The sequence below is a fragment of the Typha latifolia genome, chromosome 2 (assembly GCF_019914945.1).
Source record: "Typha latifolia isolate L0001 chromosome 2, TyphaL0001v2, whole genome shotgun sequence".
NCBI lineage: Eukaryota > Viridiplantae > Streptophyta > Magnoliopsida > Poales > Typhaceae > Typha > Typha latifolia.
Genome location: NC_133087.1, coordinates 5554393 through 5563165, shown reverse-complemented (window position 1 = coordinate 5563165; position 8773 = coordinate 5554393).

Below are 8773 nucleotides of genomic sequence, written 5' to 3'. Positions count from 1 at the left end.
CAGCTCGCACGAAAGCCCATCCATTCGGCCCACAAGAAAACCCGCCCGTTCAGTACCATTTAATTTTTTTTAACGTATTATTTTTTTTCTAAAAAATGAGAGGAATAGAAATATTAAAAGAATAAGTTAATCATAAAAAAAATTCTAAAAATTCATGCCAACCTGGCCCTACCCACTCGCGAGCCGGCGGGCAAACATAGTGGCCAGGCCAGTTGACTCGGCTCGAATCCAGTTCGGCCCACTCGATGATCATATCTAAGCATTATTATTATTATTATTATTATTATTATTATTATTATTATTATTATTATTATTATTATTATTATTATTATTATTATTATTATTATTATTATTATTATTATTATTATTATTATTATTATTATTATTATTATTATTATTATTATTATTATTATTATTATTATTATTATTATTATTATTATTATTATTATTATTATTATTATTATTATTATTATTATTATTACCAGAGGTTTCTATCAATCTACCCTTGTGGAATAATCACATTAATAGTTGCATTGATAGTTATCTTCGTTTTGAAGTCAGTATTAATAGTTCCATCTTAGGTGGTACTGACAATTCCAGCGACCGTTACATTTATAATTTCATTCGTACTGAAAATGTAAGTGCTAGTGAAAGTGGAAGTTCTAGTATAAGAAGTTCTAGTATAAGAACTAGTAAAAATGGAAGTAAGTTCAGTATAAGAGGAAGATCTAATGATTTAGATATAAATAAAAAATACAGACATTTATGGGTTCAATGCGAAAATTGTTATGGATTAAATTATAAAAAAAAATTTCGGTTAAAAATGAATATTTGTGAACAGTGTAGATATCATTTGAAAATGAGTAGTTCAGATAGAATCGGAGTTTTGATTGATCCGGGTACTTGAGATCCTATGGATGAAGATATGGTCTCTATGGATCCCATTGAATTTCATTCAGAAGAGGAACCTTATAGAGATCGTATCGATTTTTATCAAAGAAAGACAGGTTTAACTGAAGCTGTTCAAACGGGCATAGGTCAATTAAATGGTATTTCTATAGCAATTGGGGTTATGGATTTTCAGTTCATGGGAGGTAGTATGGGATCGGTAGTAGGTGAGAAAATCACCCGTTTGATTGAATATGCTACTAATCGATCTCTACCTGTCATTATTGTGTGTGCTTACGGAGGAGCACGCATGCAAGAAGGAAGTTTAAGCTTGATGCAAATGGCTAAAATATCTTTTGCTTTATATAATTATCAATCAACTAAAAAGTTATTCTATGTATCAATCCTTACATCTCCTACAACCGGTGGAGTAACAGCTAGTTTTGGGATGTTAGGAGATGTCATTATTGCTGAACCTAATGCGTACATTGCTTTTGCGGGTAAAAGAGTAATTGAACAAACATTGAATAAGACAGTACCCGATGGTTCACAAGCGGCAGAGTATTTATTCCATAAAGGCTTATTCGACCCAATCGTACCACGTAATCCTTTAAAAGGTGTTCTGAGTGAGTTATTTCAGCTCCACGGCTTCTTTCCCTTGAATCAAAATTCCAAGAATGAAAGTATAGCGCCAGATTAGCTTCAGTTATTTTATTTGTAGCGAACAAGTATTTAGTTTATCGTAATAAAAAAACAAAGAAAAACGTTCCTTAGTGACATAAGTTTCAATTTTTAGTAAGAGTCAAAAGTTTCAGATAATTTTTTTCTTCCAGATCTATTTTTTTCTCTTACCTCTATTCATGATTAGGATTAGGAATTATGAACCCTCTATCAAGAGGATAAAAAAGTGAATTTATCCTTCCGCGGAATTCTAATTGTAAGAAATAAAAAGAATTTTATCTGGCCTTCTTACGTATTAATAGAGACAATAATGAAAAATATCAAAATAAAAAAGAAATAGAAAATATGGAATAGAAGTGATTTTATTTCGCTCTCTATCGATAACCCTTCTTTTTTACTATGAATTTCTGTTTTGTTTGTTGGATCAGATTATTTAATTTAGAGTCGCGAATTCATAAATTCATAATAAACTATTTGATTTTCATAATAAAAAACTCCTTTTTAGTTAATAATAATTTATTATTTAATAATTATATTATTTAATAATTATTTAGTTTAAAAAAAAAATCCTTACCTTATTTGTTAATAAAAAACTCCTTACCTTATTACATTAGATTAGAAAGAAAGAATATAAGGATGGCAGAAGAATAATAAAAATTTTTAAAGCAAATTATCATATCTATATTTGTGTAGAAAGATGAATAGGTACACTTAATTTAGTTCTACATTTTAGCATTTATTATTTGAATTTGATTATTTAAAATTAAAAAAGTTATTTTATATTATTTACTATTTTTTATATATTATTTATTTATATTATTTACTAAGTTACATTTATATATATTTATATATAATTTATATTTTTATATTATATTATATTAAAATATTTATATATAATATATAGTTAATTATCTTATATTATCTTATATTTATATTATATATATATACTATATATATATATATATATACTATATATTATATATATATATATACTACTTAACTTACTTGCGAAATATTATATTATTTTTCAGACTTTATTTTATATAAATCACAATAGTCAATATTACTTATAATAGATATACTTATCATATCATAAGATATCTTTCTAATGGATACAAATATATAGATACAAATATTAAATCGAGGCACCCATTCTATGACAGATCTCAACTTACCCTCTATTTTTGTGCCTTTAGTAGGCCTAGTATTTCCGGCAATTGCAATGGCTTCTTTATCTCTTCATGTCCAAAAAAATAAGATTGTCTAGATCCGATGGGACCAAATCTTATCAATTTATTTCAACACTTGATCATAATACGGACGGATATTTATTTAGTGTAATATGGTATGATATGTGAGTATTTCGACACACAAATGAAAGAACAGTTATGCATGCGCGGATACATGATATACGCATAAATGCATGTATATGCTAGGTATAGCTGGTTAAAAAGAAAAATGCATTAACGAATATTTTGATTTAATAGAAAGTCAATGTATCTAACCAATTACTCCACATCAGAATAGTGCTAGTTTTTGAAAGTTACTTCGGGATCAAGAAAGGTAAAGTCAAATTAACAAATTCATTTGGGTTATTCTCTCAATTCCAATCGAATGCAACTGGATCTAGTATAGTATGAATTGGCGATCAGAACATATATGGATAGAACTTATAACGGGGTCACGAAAAACAAGTAATTTTTGCTGGGCCTGTATCCTTTTTTTAGGTTCACTAGGATTCTTACTGGTTGGAACTTCCAGTTATCTTGGTAGGAATCTGATATCCGTATTTCAATCTCAGCAAATTGTTTTTTTTCCACAAGGGATCGTGATGTCTTTTTACGGGATTGCGGGTCTATTCATTAGCTCCTATTTGTGGTCCACAATTTTGTGGAATGTAGGTAGTGGTTATGACCGATTCGATAGAAAAGAAGGAATAGTGTGCATTTTCCGTTGGGGATTTCCTGGAATAAATCGTCGCATCTTCCTTCGCTTTCTTATGAGAGATATCCAATCAATCAGAATTGAGGTTAAAGAGGGTCTTTCTCCTCGTCGTGTCCTTTATATGGAAATCAGGGGCCAAGGGGCCATTCCCTTGACTCGTACTGATGAGAATTTGACTCCACGAGAAATATATTCCCATTTTTGTTCAAAAAGATACCAAAGTGGATGATTGACTCATTCCAGACTAGAAATAATCGCAGGAAATCCTTTGATAACACGGATTCCAATTTTTCAATGATATCCCATGATCGAGACAATTGGCTGAATCTCGTGAAACCATTTCATAGAAGTTCATTGATATTTTCTTTTTATAAAGCAAATCGACTTCGATTCTTGAATGATCCACATCACTTCTGGTTCTATTGTAACAAAAGATTCCCTTTTTATGTGGAAAAGACCCGTATCCATAATTATGATCTTACATATGGACAATTCCTCAATATCTTGTTCATTCGCAACAAAATATTTTCTTTGTGCGTCGGTAAAAAAAAAACATATTTTTTTGGAGAGAGAGACTATTTCCCCAATCGAGTCACAGGTATCTAACATATTCATACCTAACGATTTTCCACAAAGTGGTGACGAAACGTATAACTTGTACAAATCTTTCCATTTTCCAATTCGATCCGATCCATTCGTTCGTAGAGCTATTTACTCGATCGCAGACATTTCCGCAACACCTCTAACGAGAGGAACAAATAGTCAATTTTGAAAGAACTTATTGTCGGCCTCTTTCGGATATGAATCTATCGATTCGAAGGGAAGAACTTGCATCGGTATCTCGGTTTCAATTCAAACATGGGTTTGATTCACACTCCATGTTCGAGAAATATTTACCATCAGGAAAGAGGAAAAAACGGAGTCTTTGTCTAAAGAAATGCGTTGAGAAACGGCGGATGTATAGAACCTTTCAACGAGATAGTGCTTTTTCAAATCTCTCAAAATGGAATCTGTTCCAAACATATATGCCATGGTTCCTTACTTGACGGGGGTGCAAATATCTAAATTTCACCCTTTTAGATACTTTTTGAGACCCATTGCCGATACTAAGTAGCAGTCCAAAATTTGTATCCATTTTTCATGATATTATCCATGGATCAGATATATCATGGTCAATTCCTCGAAGATTCTTCCACAACGGACTCGATAAGTGAGATTTCGAGTAAGTGTTTACAGAATCTTCTTCGTCCGAAGAAATGATTCATCGAAATAATGAGTCACCCGTTCCATTGATATGGACACATCCGAGATCAACAAATGCTCGGGAGTTCCTCTATTCAATCCTTTTCCTTCTTCTTGTTGCTGGATATCTCGTTCGTATACATTTTCTCTTCGTTTCCCGAGCCTCTAGTGAGTTACAGACAGAGTTAGAAAAGATAAAATCTTTGATGATTCCATCATACATGATTGAGTTGCGAAAACTTCTGGATAGGTATCCTACATGATTGAGTTGCTCTGGAACAATTAGGAGATTCTCTGGAAGAAATACGGGGTTCTGCTTCTGGTGGCAACATGCTATTGGGTGGTGGTCCCGCTTATGGGGTCAAATCAATACGTTCTAAGAAGAAATATTTGAATAGCAATCTCATCGATCTCATAAGTATCATACCAAATCCCATCAATCGAATCACTTTTTCGAGAAATACGAGACATCTAAGTCGTACAAGTAAAGGGATCTATTCATTGATAAGAAAAAGAAAAAACGTGAACGGTGATTGGATTGATGATAAAATAGAATCTCGGGTCGCGAACAGTGATTCGATTGATGACGAAGAAAGAGAATTCTTGGTTCAGTTCTCCACCTTAACGACGAGAAAAAAGGATTGATCAAATTCTATTGAGTCGACTCATAGTGATCATTTATCAAAGAATGACTCTGGTTATCAAATGATTGAACAACCGGGATCAATTTACTTACGATACTTAGTTGACATTCATAAAAAGTATCTAATGAGTTATGAGTTCAATAGATCCTGTTTAGCGAGAAAGACGGATATTCCTTGCTCATTATCAGACAATCACTTATTCACAAACCTCGTGTGGGGCTAATAGTTTTCATTTCCCATCTCATGGAAAACCCTTTTCGCTCCGCTTAGCCCTATCCCCTTCTAGGGGTATTTTAGTAATAGGTTCTATAGGAACTGGACGATCCTATTTGGTCAAATACCTAGCGACAAACTCCTATGTTCCTTTCATTACGGTATTTCCGAACAAGTTCCTGGATGACAAGCCTAAAGGTTATCTTATTGATGATATCGATATTGATGATAGTGACGATATCGATATTAATGATCGTGACGATATCGATATTGATGATAGTGACGATATTGATGATGACCTTGATACGGAGCTGCTAACTATGACGAATGTGCTAACTATGTATATGACGCCGAAAATAGACCGATTTGATATCACCCTTCAATTCGAATTAGCAAAAGCAATGTCTCCTTGCATAATATGGATTCCAAACATTCATGATCTGTATGTGAATGAGTCGAATTACTTATCCCTCGGTCTATTAGAGAACTATCTCTCCAGGGATTGTGAAAGATGTTCCACTAGAAATATTCTTGTTATTGCTTTGACTCATATTCCCCAAAAAGTGGATCCCGCTCTAATAGCTCCGAATAAATTAAATACATGCATTAAGATACGAAGGCTTCTTATTCCACAACAACGAAAGCACTTTTTCATTCTTTCATATACTAGGGGATTTCACTTGGAAAAGAAAATGTTCCATACTAACGGATTCGGGTCCCTAACCATGGGTTCCAATGCACGAGATCTTGTAGCACTTATCAATGAGGCCCTATCAATTAGTATTACACAGAAGAAATCAATTATAGAAACTAATACAATTAGATCAGCTCTTCATAGACAAACTTGGGATTTGCGATCCCGGGTAAGATCGGTTCAGGATCATGGGATCCTTTTCTATCGAGATAGGAAGGGTCATTTGTTGCACAAAATGTACTTCTAAGTAATTGCCCCATAGATCCTATATCTATCTATATGAAGAAGAAATCATGTAAGGAAGGGGATTCTTATTTGTACAAATGGTACTTCGAACTTGGAACGAGCATGAAGAAATTAACGATACTTCTTTATCTTTTGAGTTGTTCCGCTCAGGATCGGTCGCTCAAGATCTTTGGTCTTCACCCGGACCCGATGAAAAAAATTGGATCACTTCTTATGGATTCGTTGAGAATGATTCTGATCTAGTTCATGGCCTATTAGAAGTAGAAGGCGCTCGGTAGGATCCTCACGTACGAAAAAGATTGCGTCGGTTTGATAATAATCGAGTGACATTACTTCTTCGGTCCGAACCAAGGAATCGGTTAGATATGATGCAAAATGGATCTTGTTCTATCGTTGATCGAGATTTCTATATGAAAAATACGAATCGGAGTTTGAAGAAGGGGAAGGAGCCGTCGACCCGCAACAGAGATAGAGAGGCGGATTTATTCAATCACATAGTTTGGGCTCCTAGAATATGGCGCCTTTGCGGCACTCTATTTGATTGTATCGAAAGGCCCACTGAATTGGGATTTCCCTATTGGGCCGGGTCATTTCGGGGCAAGCGGATCATTTATCATAAAGAGGATGAGCTTCAAGAGAATGATTCGGAGTTCTTGCAAAGGGGAACCATGCAGTACCAGACACGAGATAGATCTTCCAAAGAACAAGGCTTTTTTCGAATAAGCCAATTCATTTGGGACCCTGCGGATCCATTCTTTTTCCTATTCAAAGATCAGCCCTTTGTCTCTGTGTTTTCACGTCGAGAATTCTTTGCAGATGAAGAGATGTCAAAGGGGCTTATTACTTCCCAAACAAATCCTCCTACATCTATATATAAACGCTGGTTCATCAAGAATACGCAAGAAAAGCACTTCGAATTGTTGATTCATCGCCAGAGATGGCTTAGAACCAATAGTTCATTATCTAATGGATCTTTCCGTTCTAATACTCTATCCGAGAGTTATCGGTATTTATCAAATCTGTTCCTATCTAACGGAACGCTATTGGATCAAATGACAAAGACATTGTTGAGAAAGAGATGGCTTTTCCCGGATGAAATGAAACATTTGATTCATGTAACAGGAGAAAGATTTCCCATTCCTTAGTCGTAAAGATATGTGGCCATGAAAAGGGAAGGGATTAAGTGGAACAGGATTGGCCGGGTGGTAGAGTCGTGGAAACACTTGTTTATTCCATATTTTGGACCTTAGCTCCATGGAACAATATGCTACTGCTGAAACGTGGAAGAATTGAAATCTTAGATCAAAACACTATGTATGGATGATATGAAGTGCCTAAACAAGAATTCTTGAACGGCGAACAACCAGAGTATTCACTACATCAAACAATTTCCATTAATGAAACCATGTAAATCCATCGGATAATCAAAAATACGCATGTCCGATGAAATGGTTGTTGCTATCGCTTCAATAACGAATCATTGGTTTAATCGAATAACTAAAGAAAATAGATAGAATAAGTAAAGAAAATAGATAGACCTTTCTCTTTCTCTTCGTCTCGGGTTGATGGATCTTCTCAATTGGAAGATCTCCCATATGGATAATACACATTCCAGTTGACCGAGCCTAATTCTAATTGTTTTGTTCCGAAGCAAAGATATCCACGGAGGCTGGTTCGTCCTATTCAGATATTCACGACCAAGAGGTACTTGGATTCTCTTTCGGATAGGCCCCGAAAAGAGAAGAAAGAAAGGCTGGAATGCCAACAGAGACGTCTGTCTATTCTCTAATTCACCCAACCCGATAGTACCCATTTTGGGAACGTCCAGTGCCAAAGTCACTGAATGGGTAAGTCGCCAATCCCTAAAACAGACTATGTAATGTACTTTATCTGTTGGGTTATGGGTACTGGTGGGTATTTTACCAGAGGTTTCTATCAATCTACCCTTGTGTGATTCCTGTTGAAAATGTAATCACATTAATCACTGTTGAAAATGGGTACTGGTGGGTTATGGGTACTGTTGAAAATCTAAGCCTTATTATTATTATTATTATTATTATTATTATTATTATTATTATTATTATTATTATTATTATTATACGATGATTCCTTTCCGAAATAGACCGACATTTTCTATATTGATAGCTCTTATGAATCATGATGACCATTTTTTTTCTTTTAAATATCAGGCTAATCTTTTGGCCTGCCTCACAGACCAGAA